The sequence below is a fragment of the Camelus ferus genome, chromosome 34 (genome assembly GCF_009834535.1).
Source record: "Camelus ferus isolate YT-003-E chromosome 34, BCGSAC_Cfer_1.0, whole genome shotgun sequence".
Classification (NCBI taxonomy): Eukaryota; Metazoa; Chordata; class Mammalia; order Artiodactyla; family Camelidae; genus Camelus; species Camelus ferus.
In genome coordinates, this window is record NC_045729.1 from 6325011 (window position 1) to 6344779 (window position 19769).

At 33.9% G+C, this 19769-nt stretch overlaps 1 protein-coding gene across 5 annotated transcripts in view; it reads left to right on the plus strand.

Moving 5' to 3' along the window:
• SOX5 (SRY-box transcription factor 5) overlaps window positions 1-19769 on the plus strand; it is a 903217-nt gene that overhangs the window by 243523 nt on the left and 639925 nt on the right. For all 5 annotated transcript variants that reach the window (XM_032473064.1, XM_032473061.1, XM_032473062.1 and 2 more), the window contains exon 4: window positions 6344-6429. The gene's annotated coding sequence lies outside the window, so the exon portion shown is untranslated. The remainder of the gene's footprint in view (window positions 1-6343; window positions 6430-19769) is intronic.

The following is a 19769-nucleotide window of genomic DNA, read 5'->3' on the forward strand; positions in this document are numbered from 1 at the left end:
AGAGGCTGGCGGACACTCGTGGGACAAATGAGGCAGTGTCTCTCCTCCTGCACGAAAGTTCTAGTCCTGGCTCGAACTTTCTGTTGCTCTCTGTGACTTTCGGAACCCCTCAAAAGGTACCCTCCAGCTAAACCTGATTTTGTTGCTATAAAGGTGGGATTGGGAGGACACAGTGTCATTGTCTGACCTGCTCTCTGCCACATTGAGCTTTTGGATACTGGTGTGCCCATGTAACACACCAAGCCTTTTGCACACTTCCTGTGCACGTCCATTTACACGCATCCTACGTAGACTGCACGCGCTTTGGCAAATTTCTGACTACTGATTAGTTGGAATGTTCATGGTGTGAGTTTGAAATCTTTCCCTTGCATAGAGAGTGAGGAATTGGGCAAGGAATGATGATAATGAAAATTTGGATAGTTACACAGGAATGCCCTTCAGCACACGTGTATTGCATTTAGTTGATAAAGAAAAACCATACTCAAGTTTTTACATGTTCGGCTATGAAGGATGAAAATTAAAACAGAACATAGCAAAATGGGAGTATGCTAACCAAGTAAGTATTTGAATTAATATATAAAATATTACCATCATATTGGAATCCATCTGTACTGATTCTGTGATAATAAGCGGGTACTTGGTTCTCAAAAATCTTTAACTGTAAAAAATTGGCATTTAATACTAGAAATAATACTTTTCTATCCAAGAAAAGTATGAGGTCTCTTCCAGGGCCATACTGTATGGTTGTGCGGGTAACATACCTAACGGGCATCTTCTGTTACTCACACAAAAGCACTTTATGTGCTAGCAACTAGGGGAGGTACTGCCAGGAGAAGTTTCACAGCCTTCTCTAAAGAGTGAGTTTGAAGAATATTTTGGCTCTGAATGGGACAGAGCTACTTGCTGGTTTCAGATTTTCAGGTTTACCTGTTTGCATTTGAGCTAAGAATACTTTACTTATCTTTGCTAGTTTCTGGTTAATACCGATTAATCCTTTGTGTGATAGTAAAACCTCTAATTATATTAAGATGAAGATAGGGATCACGAAGTCTGTTCCTGTTCTCAAATGGTCATTGAGACCATGGCATGGTCTCAGTGTATAGATACCAGTGTACCTTCCTACTAAGATACAAAATAGTCTTTGTATATTTTATGAAAGCTGAAATATTTTAATCACTTAGCTTTAAGAATTCACGTAAGTCCTGAATTTAAATTTTTAAAAATACAGTTTGACTTATTTGTATAAAGTCGGAGCCACCAACACACTGAAGAAGAGATTTTTCAGTTGGGTCAAAGTGGGTGAGTGACTGGCAGTGTTGGGCAGTAGTGAAGTTTGCGGGGGCTGTCATTAGACTGGGTCAGAGCTCAGATCTAGCACAACCTTAAGTAACTCATCCAGTTTCCAGACCTCCCTGTGCCTCCCTCTACCATTATGAAACGTACCAAAATGTAGCAAACTGTAAACATTTCTGTTGAGATCTAAGCATAATGGTACATGGTAGAGAGCACCAAAAAACAAACAAAACCCTCTTATTAATTCATTTTTTATTAAAAATACCAACTTTCTTGAGCTATGATTCACTTTTCACGTTCAAGTTAGGTAACACTTTCCCCCTCAGTCTTTCTTACCCCTGTTTCCTCTTTCCTTATTAGCCACTTACCTGTCTATCCTTATGCCCCATACTATTCTTTTTTTAATTTTTTTTTTTTTTTTGCAGGGGGTAGGTAATTATGTTTCTTTAGTTAGTTTTTCAATGGAGGTACTGGGGATTGAACCCAGGACCTCGTGCATGCTAAACACACACTCTACTACTTGAGGTATTCCCTTCCCCCACCCATACTATCCTTGAATTGTTCTGAGATAAAAAGTTTTTGATACTAAACATCTGGATATGTACATATTTTGTGAGATGCTTTTAATCTCTTATTTGTATGGTCCTCATTTACTCCTCTTCCTCATGCCCCTAAAAATATGCTACTTATTGATCACGTATAGATAGCCCCTTCGTCTCATGTGTACGATATCAGAAAACAGCAACGTGACAAAAGTGCAGTGGAATTGAGATTTGGCTCTGTGTGTGTGTAGTGCCTCGCAGTTAAAAAAATTCTTTGAATCTCTGAAATTGAAAAAGCAGAAATTTGAAGAGGTGATGCCTTTGAAATCACATAGGAATAGTTTTTCCCAGACCTCCTTTTTGAGGGTGTGTGTGCGTGTGCGTGTGCGTGTGTGTGTGTGTGTGTGTGTATCGATTCAACATGTGTATATTTCCTATTTTTCCCATCTGGCATCTACTTTAGCACCGGCCTAGCTACTAGCTGTTCTGTGTCAAGAGGGCTTTAGCCTTTTCACTGTGAAAGAGAGAGAAATGAAATAATAATAAAAAAGAAAATCCTTCCACCATTCCTCCCCCCTACTTTTTGTTTAGTTGTTTCTGAGCAAGTTTCTTGCCATTTACCTTTGCATTTGCATTGCTTATTGATTGGCAATTTTAAAATTGTTTATTGTGCTCTTTTGTTTCGCTGTTCAAGAGCTAAAACAAAAGCTACCAGGCCCTGCGAGGTACACATTTGCATGCGGTGAGCGTTGCCCGAGGAAAAAGTAATTGCTAATGCATATTTATGTGGCACAAATTTGCCATTTGTTTATGCATAAAATTATCAATAGTGCAGGGCGGCCCAGCCGTAGAAAATGGTGACCTTTTTAGCTTAATAAATAGAAATCAGCTGTTATTGTGAAGGGATCAGCCATTTATTCTGTGTTGAGGGACATTGCCGGGAAAATGCAGATTGGGGCGGGCAATATCATTAAATGGAAGGCCAGTGACCCTTTCGGTAGAGTCTATCATACCTTATCTAATAGGGGATAAATGACTCTGGTTGGCAAATGGAATAATGAACAACAGTTATTTTTTTTCTTTTTTCTTTTGTAGTTTTATAACTCTATGCATTTTAAGCTAGTAAAACTGGTCGAGAAACCTCATGCTGACCTGTTGCTAGAATTCTCTCAAAAATATGTTTTAAAGTTGCCTTCCTTATTCATCATTCTCTGTGTCAACTTGTACCCAATGAAACAAAAAGCAAGTCAAATGATATTTTCTCAGGAAAATAGATCCTTCTCCAGTTTTTAGCTTTCTTTTTCTTCTCCTTCTTTTTTTTGGCCATACCTTTATCTTTGCATTGCATGTACCTCTGCATTTTACAGGGTAGCTCCGTGTTTGATAACTTGAAAATATTAAAAGTGGAAGAAAATAATCTCAGAATTAAATTACCAGTGGATTGCAAACTGAAGTTTTCTTTGTAAAACTAAGCACAATACTTTGTAAGTGATAAGAATGGCTTCTGAAGTAAGTATGTGGGTCCTTTGGAGTAAAAAAATATTATGAATAATTATTTGGATTAAAGTATTATGAAAATTAATATATTATAAAACCTTCTCATCAGCATATTTTCTTAATATGTAAAAAAAAAACACATAGTCATTACAGATTTTGGTTGTTTCACGGAGTTGAAATGCCGTCAGTCTCCCCAGATCTCACTCATGACTGTGGTTTAATGTGGTGTGATCTCACACTATACATTTATTTGGCTAGTATCTTTTTGGTATGTTGGTGAGCATTTGTGCCTTTTAGGATTTTTTAATTAAGTTTCTTCAATCCCAGGATTCACTATTAAATGGAAATTGTGTTTGTATTTTCAATATTGTAATGTAGTATTGGATGCACTGAAAATGTTACGTAAGTTATAAAACAAGATAATAAAACAGAGACATGTAAATCCACCTCTGAACATGGTGAAACTCTTGGAAGCTACCTGCATGCTCCTCCCTGATTGCATTTCTTAACAAAGGTGCACCACCAGGTTTAAAGTTTCTACAGTGGTGTGTTTGCAGCCACCAGTCTTTCCCTCATGCTGTACTTTGTACGACAGTGCCTTCTGCAGCATGTCACCAGAGTGACTGAGTAACGTTTTACTGGCAAAAATGGGTCTGTTGTTCCATTTTAAAGTAGAGGGTGTAAATAGGATTCAGACACTAGGGTACATTAGTCCATAAAATGAATATATTTTTTATGTCACTTATAAGGTATTGATTTTAGGTCCATTAGATTCACAATCCCTAGTGGGAGAAAAAACAATGATTTAATAGGTAGGTTGGAATTCCAGAAGGAATAGCAGCAGTGATTAACCCCTTCTTCCTCCACTCCCTGCCCCTGTTGTATAATACTGCCAAGGAGCTGAGAAGAGGACTCCGGGGAAAAGGGACAATTTATCATCTGTCTTTCTTGCACTTTAGAAGGGATCACTAAACAAATTTCAACTGGATTATTTCTATGTCTTGTGATAGAACAGATCACTCTCAGTTGATAAAGAGTTGCCCAAATTACTTTCTATAAGGTAGTTTTAAGGTGATGAATGCATTTTATTTTTACAAAACCCAGAGCATATTTATTGAGAGTCTTAGTAATTTAAGATGTTGTTTAGGGAGATGATAGGATATGAAGGAATAAAGCTTAGATTTTTTTTTTTTTAATAAAAAGATCTTTTTCTCAACTCTAAGAAGGCAAAGTTCACCCTGGTGTCACGCCGGTTTATACCCTTTCATAGGCAAGTTTTAAGTGACATTTGTGAGATTGGCCACTGTAATTTTTAAAATAGGTGTTTCCTGTTCCATAAATATGTAGAAAATTATTGGTTTATATAAGCCTCTTTTCTGATAAGAAGATGACTGATGTATCATTTCACTTCTATATAATTAAATTTGGATATAGAGCACTCATTGTAATTCTAATTTCACCCAACTAATGCCACTACCACCTAAAAGGAATTTTCTTAGGCTGCTGTGGCCGTTACGTCTTCATTATTATAGCTCAGAAAACCTGATTACAACATACGCAGGAAAAATTTTGAAATTCCAATTGTCATTCCACTCTTCTGACATATCGACATGTCATGGTTGAATAAAAATATGCCAGCTGAAATCTGACTCTTTGAAAATTTGACCTGACACTGAGGTTATGGTATCAACAAACTTTTTCTTTTAGAATTTCATCTTCTAATTCAAGGTTTCAAAGTTTGGTGATAAAAAAATATAAAAATACAGGCTCCCTCTTGTGGGTAATATTACCACCTGTTTATTTCTCTGTTGCCCACATATAGGATATGGAAAAATTTTTCTGTTTCACTTTAAGTAAATTCTACTGTGGCAATCTTTTTATCGTTGGTCAGATGTAATATTTTGCTTAACTGAAAAAACAGAGTTTGGGGTACATTTTTAGTACAGTTTTTAATGAAGATAAAAAAGTATTTTTTTATTGGCAGTCTATGTGTAGACAGCCTTTATTTAACTGCAGCAGCATGATTTCTGATGTTCAAAATTTTTAATAACTTTTTTCATTTTAGAATACTTTCCATTGTAGTAATTAGTGAATTAATCAAATAATGTGGAGTAGTCTCTGTCAGTGTGGTGACTTTTGGATTTCTGTGCTTATGGACAAAGATCTGATATTGAAGTGAAGTAAACTACCCCCTCCTCAATCACGGTCCAGATAGATAACAATACGGTAATAAAACAGCTCAAATACCATAAACTTTTCATCAAAATTGTGAATAATCAATGGTATAATAAGAATAAACATTGAAGAATTACTCAGTTCTTCATAGACTGAACTGAGTGGGAAGAGACTGAGTGGATACCGAGGCTGTTGCTGCCACCATGTACTGGTTTCCTGCTTTCAAAAGTCTGATTCTTGGGAATTTCAACTGATTGCCAGCCTTGGGAACTGGTAACAAAGCCAGAGTTCTATTCACTGATGAAAGTGGTAACAGCAGTGTTTTTGAGGTTGAGCTGGGTAGTGTAGTCATGGAGATCTATAGCAAGAATTGTGAATATAGAGGTAGCTGAGTGACTCCAGCTGGGCGGTTACTGTGTTGACCATTGCTGTCATACATTTGAATGGAATCAAGGAAAGGACCTGTGAGGACACCTGTAAATCTGTCGTAACTCACTCCAAGAAGGAAGAATTTACCTTAATAAGTTGCCAGTCCTAAAGTATATTCAGGATGTTTATATCAAAATTATACAAAATGAACAACTTCTGAGGTTAACATACATGTCTGTATGCATATAATGTAACTTATATGCTTATAGGTTTTTAGATTAATTCTGGTGGCATTATAATGTCAAATTAATGCCTGTTTTTCTATAAATAATAACTTTATTATATTTATATATCTATATAAATTTATTTTGAAAACCATCAACATTTGCTTCTTAAGAGTCATATCTTGATATATTTACTAAAAAGGAACAAAGCATTGGTAAAGGTCTACTTTCATTTTTTTCTAGCGTTCCTCTTGCTGATGACACAAGTCCTGTTTGAATCTACTTACAAGATTCTGAAGACTGAACAGAGAACTCTGGCACTGCCCTGGGTAGGAAAAAGATATATTCATGAAACACATAATACACATCTTTGAAAAAATTGATTCCTATAAAAATGGAAGTTTTTGTGCCTTCTCTTATTTTTAATTTATAATAAGATACATGACATATGAATATAAGCTATAATACATAGTCTTTTATGTTTAGATGACAACTAAATTTGTAATTATAATTTGCAAACTCATTTTGAAGGTAATGTTTCTAAACTGGCAGATGATAGCACCATTTCTTTTCATTTTCTTAATGAGATACACAGTTCTTGAAGTTGCAAAAGTTTATTTTTCCTCATTGAAAAATGTTTTTTTTTAAACATTATTTGCTGCTTTTTTGTTGTTGCTGCAAAAAAACTATTTGGGGTCACTATAGGTAGGTCATACATTTCCCAAAATTTCTAAAGGCTATTTTGTTTTTTCAAGGTATGTTTTTGTAAACAAATACAAAAATACAGTTTTCCTGAGGCCAAACATATTTTCCAGTTTGCTTCGTAGAAAAATTTAGTGGGCATCTATCTGTGAGTGCATGTAAAATGCTTGTAAAAGTTATACTCTTGGAACAGGAACTGAAAGTTTGACCACAAACCTAGAGTTGAAAATCCTTTTATAGTCCCATGGTTGACTGCTGTAAGGATGACAGCAGAAAAGGTAGGAGATGTGGGATCTTATTGTTCAGGATTTTGTCACTAGTAAGATGGAAAAGACATTCTCTTTCTGTTTAGTTCTAAGAAGAATAGTGAAAAAGCAGTCTTCTTGCAGAGTGAACTAAAACTTACTTACTCACTAATGCACTCTAAAAGTCATATGACATATTTCTAGAACTTCAAGATACAAATTTACTTGTAAAAACCCTTAGATTCAATGGTAGTTGTTATCGTCTTTAAAAGCTGTGTTGTTTTTAAACCCTAAAATATTGTTTAACTCTTTATACAGAAGACTTCCATATATTCACAAATGAATCAATGTAATATGGAAGAAAGCATTGTGAATAATGGTTTTTAATGACAACAGAACTGGAATAAGTCACAGATTATTGCAAATATGAAAATTTTATAGTTTAACAAGTTAAAACACAAGTATAAATAAAATTAAAAGGCAATTGGAAAGCTGGGCCTACTTCTAATAAATATGGCAAACATCCCATGTAAAGAGCTATTATTATAAGAAAGGCACTAACATCTTAATTTAAAAGATAACAAGATATAAGAACAAATAATTAATGACAAATGCAATTCTAATGCAAAAATCTAGTACAAGAAATGCAAAGTTATGTTCCATTTATTATCTAACTAGTAAGTAGTAGTTTGGAATAATGTTGTGATAAGAATGTGGGGCATTAGGTGCTCTCAGTTAATGCTGGAAAAAGGTTATATTTGTTTAGCTTTCTATAAAGTGACTTGACCATCTCTAGTAAGAGAATTAAATGTTTCCAAAGCATTCTGTGCAACATTTTCACTCTCTTAGTTTGGAGAAGGTTTGGTTGCAAATAGTCCAAATTATTTTTAAAAGCTAGAACTTCATATTTTCTTATGTGAAGTCTGTGTAGGCAGTTAAGAGCTAATTAGGTTATATGGTCATTAGGGACCCAGATCCTTCATCTTTTACTTTGTTTTTCTGAACATGTAACCTTTACCAGTGTTTTAGAATATCCAGTATTGGTATCCAGCAAGCATGTCCATATTCTAGTAACAGGAAGGAAATATTTCTAGAAGATTCATGTTCCCTCCCTGTAAAGGACATCTTTTGAAAGTTGTCCACACTCCTTCCATGTACATTCCGTTGGCTAGGACACAGTCACATGACCACGTGACCATGACACAGTTAAAAAGAGCTTGAAAGATATAGTTTTTATTGTGGAAGATAAATCTGGGGGAGTTATTACTGTGGGTGAATAAAAAACTAGATATTAGGGCCCAACTAACTGGCAATTTTGCTTTCAAGAATCTAACTTAAAGAAATAATTAAAGCAGATACCATATATGTAAATATGATCATTTTCATATATTTATAATGGAAATAATCTGAGATTGACTAAATTGTTCAGCAAAGAGCAATAGTTTCATAAATCTGGTTACATTCATATTATACAGTCAGTAAAATATTTTTAAAGAATTTTGAAAGGCATGATATTATGTGTGATGCAGAGTTAAATGAAACAAGTCAGAATCCATGCTAGAGATACAGTGTATCTCCAAATTTATGTGTGTACACCCATACACATATGCACACATATACATACATTCAAGTATACATATATATTACAAATACATTTAAAAACCAGGAAAAATAGCTGAAAGTAAATATGTTAAGTATTATTAGTGCTGGATTATGGAATCATGAGCAACTTTAATTTCTTTTACAGTTTATACATTTTTTTAACAAGTATGATTTAGTATTAAAATTTGAGAAATACAAAAAGTATGTGATTCCAAATGATTTCATAAGAGGCTTAGTGCCTTTGTTTAAAATACTATGTATGTGGTCTATTCAAGGAAAGATGAAACAGCTTATCACCCATCCTTTTCGACTGCTTTTCCTGAAGTTGGGTTGGAATAAGCTTTCCTTCTCAGTAGAGCCATGCAGCCACTTAGAAGTCTTGATCATTTTTCAGCCTGGCTACCTCTTTTAGGTTAGGGCAGATTGAGATCCTGTTCAGTGGCGTTTGACAAGCACATGAAGGTTGCTTTTAGTAATCACACTAGTTTCAAAGGCAAAAAGCAAAATTTTAATGACTTCTTGTGTGTAAGTGAAAGAGGCTGAGTACTGCAGTTCTGGATTGAGTGTGTTCTTTTTTTTTTTTAAAGGATTTTCTACAGTATTATGCTGCCTTAGAACATTAAAGGAGTGAGAATTCAATTCAAAGCTAGGTGAAAAATCACAGTTAGGTAACAGTCTGTGAGAAATTCTTTGGAGAAATTAGAATGAGAGCATTCTTTCCCCCTGAACCTAAGCTCTCTTTGGAACTTGTAAGAGAAGCGTAGTGTAGACAAGCATCAACTTTGGAGACACACTGTTTGAGTTCAGTTCCTGGCTGTATCACCACCTTTGGGTCTGTTCCATAACCACTGATTCCTCACGTGTGAAGCATAATAATAATGGAAAATAGATGGATAAATCATACCATGCAAATACCACATGGACACTGGTGTAACTACACTGATTAAACAAAACAGACTTTAAAGCCCAGACTATTACTGGAGATAGTTTTATAAATGATTGACATTTCAATTCAATAGGAAGATAGAATAATATTAAATCTAAATGCCCCAAATAGCATAACTTCAAAACAGATTAAAGAAAATTTGACAGTATAGCAGGGGGAAATAAACACATCCACCATAGCTGTGGATATTAACTCACTTCTCTTGGTAATTGATGGAATAAAATAGAAAAAAATTAGTAAAGCACTAAAGTTGAAAGACAAAATTAAGAAACTTGGCCTCATAGACATATATAGAACCTAACATACAACTGCAGAATTCACGTTATTTTGAAGAAGTGGAGTCATACCAGTAAAATTAAGCTACAAATGAATAACAAAAATATAGCTAGAAAAAGTTTCAAAATTAAAAAGAAATCACAATAATTATTATAAATATTTTAGGCTTAATAAAAATGAACATGTTACACAGAACAATTATAGAATGCATATAAGAAGTATTTACTGGGAAATTTATACATAAATAAATGCGTTAGAAAAAAAGGGTGAAAATTAATAAGCCAATAATTTATTACAAAAATAACAAAATAAATTCAAAGTAGTAAAAGGAAGAAATAAATTAAACTAAGAGCAAAATTAATGAAATGAGAAACAAACATGTGATGAAGAAGAGAACCAAGAAAGCCAAAAATTGATTGTTGCAAAAGGTGAATAAAGTTTCCAATCCCCTGATGAGACCGAGCAAGAGAACAAGTGACAAGAGGCAAATAACCTGTATCAGAAGCGACAAAGGTGATGTCACAACAGATGTGCAGACACTAATCAGCTACTGACGAATGTCATGAACTTACATTACCAAGTTTATGTTCGGAAATACGAAGGGTTGAATGACTTGGCAAATTGCTAGAAAAAGAATATAACTTAGCAATTTTTACTCAAAAAATGAGATAGGGAACCTGAATACTTCTATAAACATTAAGGGAATTTAATTTTGGTAATAAAAAAGAAAATTCCACACTGAGATTTCTTCAGAGGCAAATGTAAGGAAGAAATAAGTCTAATCCTGCATAAGGTTTTTTTTTTTTTCCAAAAAACAGAAGAGGAGGTAATAATCCCCAATTATTTTGTAAGATTATATAATCTTGGTACCAAATCTGACAAGAATAGTATGAAAAAGGACATTCAGATGCAAATTCCTCTCATGAATATATGGAAAAACTGTCAACCAAGTGTTAGCAAACCAAATTCAGCAATATCTGAAAAGGATTATTAATCATGAGCAAGTTTTTTTAGTTCAGAAAATCAAAGTTTGCTAGCATGTAAAAAAATCAGCCGGTGTAATATAGATAAAAGGACAGTATCACATGATCATTTCAATGAATGCAGAAAAAGGATTTAATAAAGTTTATCATCTATATCTTATTTTAAGAAGTTGTTAGAAAATTGAAAACAGAGGACTTCCTTAGTGTGCTATGAAATACCTATAGCAAACATAAATTATAATAGTGAAACGTTTAAAGCTTCCTACTGTGGTCAAGAACAACATCAGGATATTTGCTATCATCCCTGCTATTTAGCATTTTTGGGAGATCCTAGCCAATACAATAAAGCAAGTTAAATAAAATAATTAGGATTGAAAAGATAATATGAATTAATACGAGCATTTAACAAGGTTGATGTATACACTATACACAAATCAACCCTATTTCTATATATCAGCATCGATTTTTGCCTAGTGTTCAATAACAAGAAGTATTTATTACCTCTATGGGGAAAATTGTGAAATTTTAAGAAATATTTTTCATTCTGAAATAAAGGATGAGATATACCATGTTCACGTACTGAAAGATCCCATATTGTAGAGGTATTCCTTACTCCCAAGTAGATTTATAAGTACAGTGTAATCACAGTCAAAATGCCAACTCATTGTTTTGTCTGTGTTTGTTCTTTGAATAGTTTTGTCTGTGTGTACGTGTGTGTGTGTGTATGTGAGTGTGTGAGTGTGCATGTGTGTGTGATGTGCCAAGTTGATTCTAAAATGGAAAAGACAAGAATAATCAGGACATTCTTGAAAAGGGAGCAGTGTGTAGGATGACTTGCTCTATTGTTACTATAAAGCTCTGTTAGTTCAGAAAGTGTGGCTTTGCTACAGGGTAGACAAGTACACAAACGAGAGAAACTAGAGAGCTCAGAAATGTCTCTTGCATATATGGACTTTTTTTAAATAATAGGGGTGGTACTTTAAAGCAGTAGGGAAATAACAGACATTTTAACATATGGTATGGGGAAAATTGATTATTTATGGAAAAAAATGAAATTGGATCCCTGCACCACACCACATAAAAAATCAATTTCAGCTGCTGAAAAACTAAGTGCAAGAGGTAAAAACAATAAGAAAATCTCTTATAAGGAATTCTCCTATAAGAGAATCTAGGAAAATAACTTAATGATCTGGGAGTAGAGATTAATTCCTTAGATGAAAAAAAGCACACATTCTACGTTACTTTTTTTAAACAGACTTTATCCTTTTCTCCCCAACTCCCCCCAACACATGGCCTTCTTCAAAATCAACATCCCCCACCAGAGTGGTACATTTTTTATAACTTTTAACTGACACATCATTGTCACCCAGAGTTCATCATTTACATTAGGTGCTACATTATTTTATTGTTTACTGGGGGAAAAAAACCATAAAAGAGTGAAAAGACAGGACATGGAGTGGGAGAATAAATTTGCAAAGCATCATTGACACAAGTGATATCCAGAATAGATTTTTTTTGAAGTACAAATCAGTGTAAAAATTTACATAATCCAGTAGAAAAATGGACTAAAGAAGAAATACGAATGGCCTATAATGTATCCAAGTGTCCAAACATGAAAAAATGGTTCACCTCAGTAACAGTCAAGGAAACAAAAAGTAAATTCATAATGAGATTCCACACATGCTTCAGAATGGGGAAAAATAAAATGGCTAGCAGGTCCAGCATTGGCAACAACAACAACGCTTATCCAGTGTTGGTCAGAATGTAAATTGGAACAACTGCTTTTGGATATAGTAATAAAATTTATAGCCCCTGTTTAAACATAGCAACCCTAGATATATATTTCCCAGAGAAATATGGGCATACATGTATCAGGAAATATGTACAAGAATGTTCACAGGAGAAATATTTGTATTTGCCAGAAATTGGAAGTAACTCAATTGTCATCAACATGATGGACAGTTTATAGAATAGTCATACAATGAAATACGGAGCAATGAAAATGCGAGGCTTTTAGTGATCTGATTACTATTAAGTGGAGGAAAGCAAACGGGGAAGAACACCTACAGGGTGATCCCAGGCAAGCAGTTCTATTTTTCAGAGACGCATTATAGATGGTAGAAGTATAAAGAAAATCAAGGGAACACTACTGTAAGTCAGGAAGCGTTGAGCTCTAGGAATGCGGAAAGAGGCTGAGCTGAAGGAGGGAGAATTGGGGTCAGGAAGCACTTCTGACGAAAGGGAGCGTGTCACCAGCGTCCTGCGTGGTGGTTACAGGGGTGTGTGCTTTTGTACCATGTGTTGAACTGAACATATTATGGAAATATTTTCAGAATAGGTGTTAAAATAGTACAGCAGATAGTTCAGATCTGTTCCATTTATTTCTTTAGTAGTGTATTATGTTTCAGGTGGGAGAAATATGGTTGCAAATAGTGTAAATTAAACTGACACATCTTTCAAAATTTAGGTAAAGTAATACAAGATGTTAGTAAAGAATTTCCCGCATTGGAAATGAAGCACAATAGAATAGTGAAATAAGCATTTATTCTTCCCAGGGTTCTTTTTCTAAGAAGTGTGATAAAGGACATTAGACACTGCCATTTCATTGAATAGAAGCAGAATGTTTTGAGGGCTCTAAAATTATGGATATATTATTTACATATGTATTGACGTGCATTGCCAAGTTAAAGCATCTTTGCCCATATCAACAGTATCCACAGAAAGGCTTAGCTGAATATCAGATTTTGTACTGCATTGACCAAAAATAACACAACAAAAAAAAGTACTTCACACAGGTTTGTAAATCGAAGGTAAATTGAGAAGAGTGATGAGTTATACCATTGTTGGCAGTTATTTTTGTTTTGCTTATCTCCTTCTATGTTAACATTCTTTTAAAATGTCACTGCATTTATAGTTATTTGCTTTAACCATTTAGCCAGTTAATAATTTGTGATCCTAAGTGGTTGTTATTTGTACACGCCTTTTGGTCACCTCTCTTTTTTTACTTGCAAATAAGCAAGCTCTTTGCTTTCACTATTTATCAACTCCAATCAGTTTTTTCCCCCTCAGTCACCCTTATCTAGAAAGTAAAACTCTTTGCTGCTTGAAAAAGGAGAATAATCCCAATATATTGTAAATTGTCAAGTGAGTTCTTTATAATTAAAGATTACTCTGCAGTATACAATTTTTAAGGCATTTATCCTGACAGGGTTCAGTGGCCTTTGAGAATGAGCCACTTTGTTGACAAATCTATCATCTAAATTGTGCAACATTAATGAGAACTCCGAGCAGCACACTCTTACATTTTAATGTGGGTGGCAGTTTTAAGGGAGAAAAAAAAAACCCCACCAAAACAAAATACTGAATATGATTGAAGTTGATTTAAAAAAGGTCTGCCACCTGTGGATAAAAATGTGCATTACTCTGAACACACAATAATTAACAAGACTGAAAGGCCATGGCAAAATCCAATGACTCTCTGAAATCAAAACCCTGGTTATTATTTTCAAAAATGAAAAAGAAAGCACTGATTTTCACAGTTACGCAAATACCAGCTTGTGATGCTCCTTACCTGTGCAATGGGCTTTCCGAGCTCTGTAGCTTAATCCGCAGCTCTTCACTAATACACGGCAGAATCGATCCCTGAAAGTACAGTCTTGGTTTGAGTCCCTCATTTCTTAGTTAATAACTCATTATGTGATAGTATATTTCCTGGACAGTATACAATTTCTGTATCCCTTTCTTTTCATAAGCATTTATAAATCATTGTAGATCATCTTTTATTGTTGCACCTCAATCTCTTGAATAAGACTCTTTTTTAAAAATATACGTTCAGCTTAGTTTTCTCAAGTTAACCTTACAAGTGAAAGCACCATACATATTTAAATCTAATGCCACTATCCTCATAATTTCTTCTCAACTCAAAATTATTTGTTTAAATGCCTGATTATGTTTGATTGTCTTTATGCTCTACCTACAAATATCTAATCTCCATCTGAAAAGTTTAGCATAAACTTATTAAGCGTATTTTCTGGATGTTTCAAGTGTATGTACGTATAATGCACCAGGGGAATTTTATTAGCACAATTTGAATTGCAGGGTTAATTTCAAAATGTACATCAGCCTGAGTAACATAATGCAGCCATTGTAGAGATGCTGCCTCGTACTGGTCTTGGAACGAGATACTGCTACTTGAGTAGCCGATGCTGATCCACTTGAAGCAGTCCTAAAACACTAGCCTGGCAGAAAATAATGGTCTATGTAGAATTCCTTTGGCTGTGGCTCTCAGCTTCTTGATTGATAAGGAACAATGAGAGAGAGTCATTCAAAAATCGTAGAAAACTTAGAGCTTTATTACTTTTTAAATGTCAAATGATAATATGTCTTAATACTTTAATAACAACTGCTTGAGCATTTTCTATTATTCAGCAGTTGTTTGTAATTAAGAGGGTTTTTCCTTCCAAATAAAATAATGCATGAACCGTTGACCAAAAGGCTTTAAAATAATGTATGTGAGCAAGCAATTGCTTATTTTTGTGTCTTTCTTTAGGATACTAAGCAAGAAAGAAGCAGTTCTAACAATAATAATTTAATTTGAGAAAAAAACCTTGAACCCAAACTGTCTCCATAGAACTTTTTGCATAATTAGGTTGTACATGCTCTCAGAGGAAGAAGTCTTGCCCACAGTCATGTTCCATAAATGAAAATACATTTTGCATAAATTAGTTAAGTTGAACTGCTGAGATTCATTATAAAAGGTAATAAATATTTCCTAATTTTTAAATTGTTTAAGAACCATAATTGTTTATTTTCTTAGGTGATGTACTTGTGCATATTTTAGAGACTTTAAGAAACAACTTATATTTTACAGTGAATAATTGGTGTTTTGTCATATAATATGATACGACATGACGTGAACATGTTTGACCTGTAATTAGGAAATTTCATTCCTTCTTAGCATGATAAAGCTTTTTGATACAGTGTCATTTTAGGCATTTCGAATCTGTGTGAAAGGACTGGATAATTTTCTAGGTGTTTAGAGAAAAGTTAAATTAAATGTCTTTACCATGGCCAATATAAATTCTAGGTGGATTAAAATTTTTCATTTTTAATAAAAGAAGCTATAGAGTATTAAGAGATAGTGTTGGTGAGTATTCGTTTAAGTAGAGGGAGAGGTGGAAGTTAACTTTAAGCATTAACATCAAAGGCAGAAATCACTAAAGAAAAATTTTGCTAGGTTTGATCACAAAGATGTAAAAGTTTCTTTGCATCTTAAATCATAAGACCGACAAATGAGGACCTGAGAAATATATTTGTAACATATTGGGTTTAATTATATAAATTGCCATTTTTGTTAAAACTGGCTATTGGCAATTTAATATATTCCTACCTAATTAAAATATAATTTAAACTACTTACAAATTAAAGGAAAAGTAGGGAAATTGTGTGAATATTCAGTTAATAGGAGGGAATCAGATGGGGGCTAAACATATAAAAAGTTTGATTGTTACAATAATTTTGGACATCCAAATTAATCGTGAGAGCCTAGTTCATTTAGCAAATTGGCAAAGTTTAAAAATGCCACAGTAACCAATGCTGAAGAGATTGCAGTGAGATGAGGCCTCTCATTTACCAAGGCTCATAATGTTGGTTATAGTACTGCACCAAAGATTCATTTCACACAATACACATTAAAATTTGTTAATGTCGATGCTTGTACTTCTTAGGAAGTTACCTAATATTACATGTATGTACGTAGTAACACAGAACTTAAAACAATAATATATTTTGAAAAAAGTCTCTTCTTTAAAAATATTGTAGTATTTATATATGATGAAATACTAATTTCATGTAAAAATAGTGTTGTAATGACATGGGAAACCAGAATCTATGTTGTCATACATATTTAAGAAATACCTGTTGAATGGATATTGGGTGTGTGCACACACACAGAGGCGTGTATCCTGCATGGAACAAAAATACTGATAGAATATGTGATGAAATAAATAAAGTGCTAAAAGGCTTGATTACAGGATTATATCCAATTTTTTAAAATTTTCACCTTTTTGATTGCATGTATTAGCTACTTTTCTTTAATGAGTATATATTAGTTGCATTTTAAGGAAAAAATACATATTATTTTTTAAACTAGAAACGTCAGTGTAGTAATCCATGTATCAAAGGAACTTTTCTCCTGTGTTTTATTCTAGTTTTATGGCTTCAGGTCTTATATTCAAGTCTTTAATCCATTTCATGTAAATTTTTGTGAGTAGCATAAGATAGGGGTTCAATTTCCTTTTTCTGCATGTGGCTATGTAGTTTTCTTAGGTGATGTACTTGTGCATATTTTTGAGAATTTAAGAAACAACTTATATTTTACAGTGAATAATTGGTGTTCTTAACATCATTTGTGAAAGAGACTGTCCTTTCCCCAGTGAGTATTCTTAGCTCCCTTGTCAAATATTAGTTGACCTTGTATGCAAGGGTTTATTTCCAGACTCTCAATTCTATTCCACTGATTTATGTGTCTATTTTATGCCAGTACCATACTGTTTTGATTATTATAGCTCTGTAGTGTTATACTAGCTTGAAATCAGGAAATGTGATGCCTCCAGCTTTATTCTTCTTTCTCATGATTGCTCTGGCTATTTGGGTTCTTTTTTGCTTCCATACAGATTTTAGGGCTGTTGTTTCTATTTCTGTGAAAAATGCTGTTGGAATTTTGATAGAGATTGCATTAGTAATCTAGGCATAATTTTTCTAATGATAGCATTTCTGTATACCTAGATTGCTATATAAACATATCTAAATTCTTCATTCTAATTTTTAATTAGAGAAAAATTCAAGAGGAACAAAATTTTTCAGAATTTTCAATACGTGAAAGTCTGCACAGCTCGGATGATTTGCTGTAACACTGCCAACAAGTTTATCCAGGATTTACTCAGAAGATCCCAGTGATAGGTGGGGTCGTACTGTTTCACATTGATCTGTGTCAGGTTATTGGGTAGTTCTTCTCCTTGTGCCAAGTTTTGCCTTCATTTACATTCCCCTTGACACCACTGTCACTGAGAGCAATACCCCAGATGTAAGATTTTGGAATACTTTGAAAGTAAGTTCTGGATCGAGTATAATGGACAATAGATACGATTCCTTATTAAGACATTCACCTTTTGAAAACCATCGTTAAATTCTTCGACCATTCAGCTAGCATTTCCATAGTTCCTTTTTTTAAAAAATTAAGCAGCTACCTCATTTTTGTGAGCATAATTCATGTGTATGAATTCACAGATGTAACTGCAGTTGGATTTTTAAAAATATCTGCATTTCTCCCTTTTTCTCACTTTCATAACTGAACTCACCATCAATAAAAAAGTGATTATTACCATAAAATGATCCAGAAGATGAAACAACTTATTAAAATAAAGCAGAGTATACTTGATAGATTGTTCAAATGAACTCATCTTTTTGGATTTAAAGAAATTCTTTTACAGAATGAATTCTGTGTTTGACCACTATCTGACAAACCTCAGAGGGATACAGGAATTCTGGTGCATGACCATTTATTCTATCTTTAAACTTTATCTGTACTGATATTAAAAAACATAAACAAATGGTTTAATTTTAGGAATAGGAATAACTTTTCAACAGTAAATAATGTAACTTTAAAAGAAAACATATACATTAAGACCGGCAATTTTAGAAAGGGGTAACATTTATTGAAACGCAATAGAACCCAAGATGTTGATTGACCCTTAAATAGCAAATATCGAAGTATTTACATAATGCCATTGAAATATAGAACTATAAGTAAACTAAACAGAAAAGGAAGGTCAAAGCTAATTTTAACCTTTGCATTTATTTAACAAACCATTTTATTTATTATCTTTACTTTTCCCTTTATCTCTCCCTTTTGTTTTAAGAGTAATATTATTTAAAAGCAAGAAACACTCATGTCAGAATACCCAAATTACACTAAAAATCAGACTTCAAGACTGTCTATGAGGCAGAAATAATCCAACTATTATTTCTGGTATAAAAAGTTTTTTGAATAACATCATTTGCCCGGAAGCTGTTTTCCAACCTAATAACTCCTGGAATTATGATCTAAAATTTCAAGAGGGTTAAGGCTGCAAAACTACTACAAAGTATAAATGTGTGGGAATGTGACCAGAGGTGGAATCTGATTTAAAATTTCTTTGAGGATGCTCTGGCTTGAAAACAGTAGCCCTGAGAAAGTTAAAAATACATGCATAAATGTTGCTCAGCAAGCTTGTCTTAGTTAAACATATACTACTACTTGCACAGCAATCTCCAAGACATTCATTAGCTAGGGTTTTAATCTGTTTTCTTGATTTTAACCAATTGCTTCAATTCTCTTTGAGTAAAATTACTTAATGGACAGAAAATAAGGTTCAACACATTCTATATGGGTTCGTCTTTTTTTTTTTTTTTTTTTTTTTTTTTTTTTTTTTTTTTGCAATTTCTTTTTTATGGGACATTTTGCAGGTGACATGTAATGCGCATGGAGTCTGTTAATGGTAAAACAATTTTGAGCGTGCCTGCCATCTATCCACTCCAGCATTTTGTCAGGAATTGTGTCAAGAGTTGGATGGAAAAGAAGGGGCAGGAGGCATCGTCTCTGTGTAGCAGTTATTTCTTTAACGTGCCAAGCATGGTGCTGGTTGTTGCAGAGGACATGGTGATACGTAAAATGGGGTCCTGGGCTTCGAAAATGTTCTGATGTTCAGGGGTGTGGTCAAGGGTGAGGATGGCGAAAGTACGTCGGTCCCTCTATTGAAAGGCAGAACACAAAGATTCATAGCTCACCTCTGAGTGCTTCGCCTCTGGATCTGTCTTGGCTGTGCGTGCTAGTTTTTGATGGGGTCAGCTTGCCACTGGTTTAATCATAGGCATTT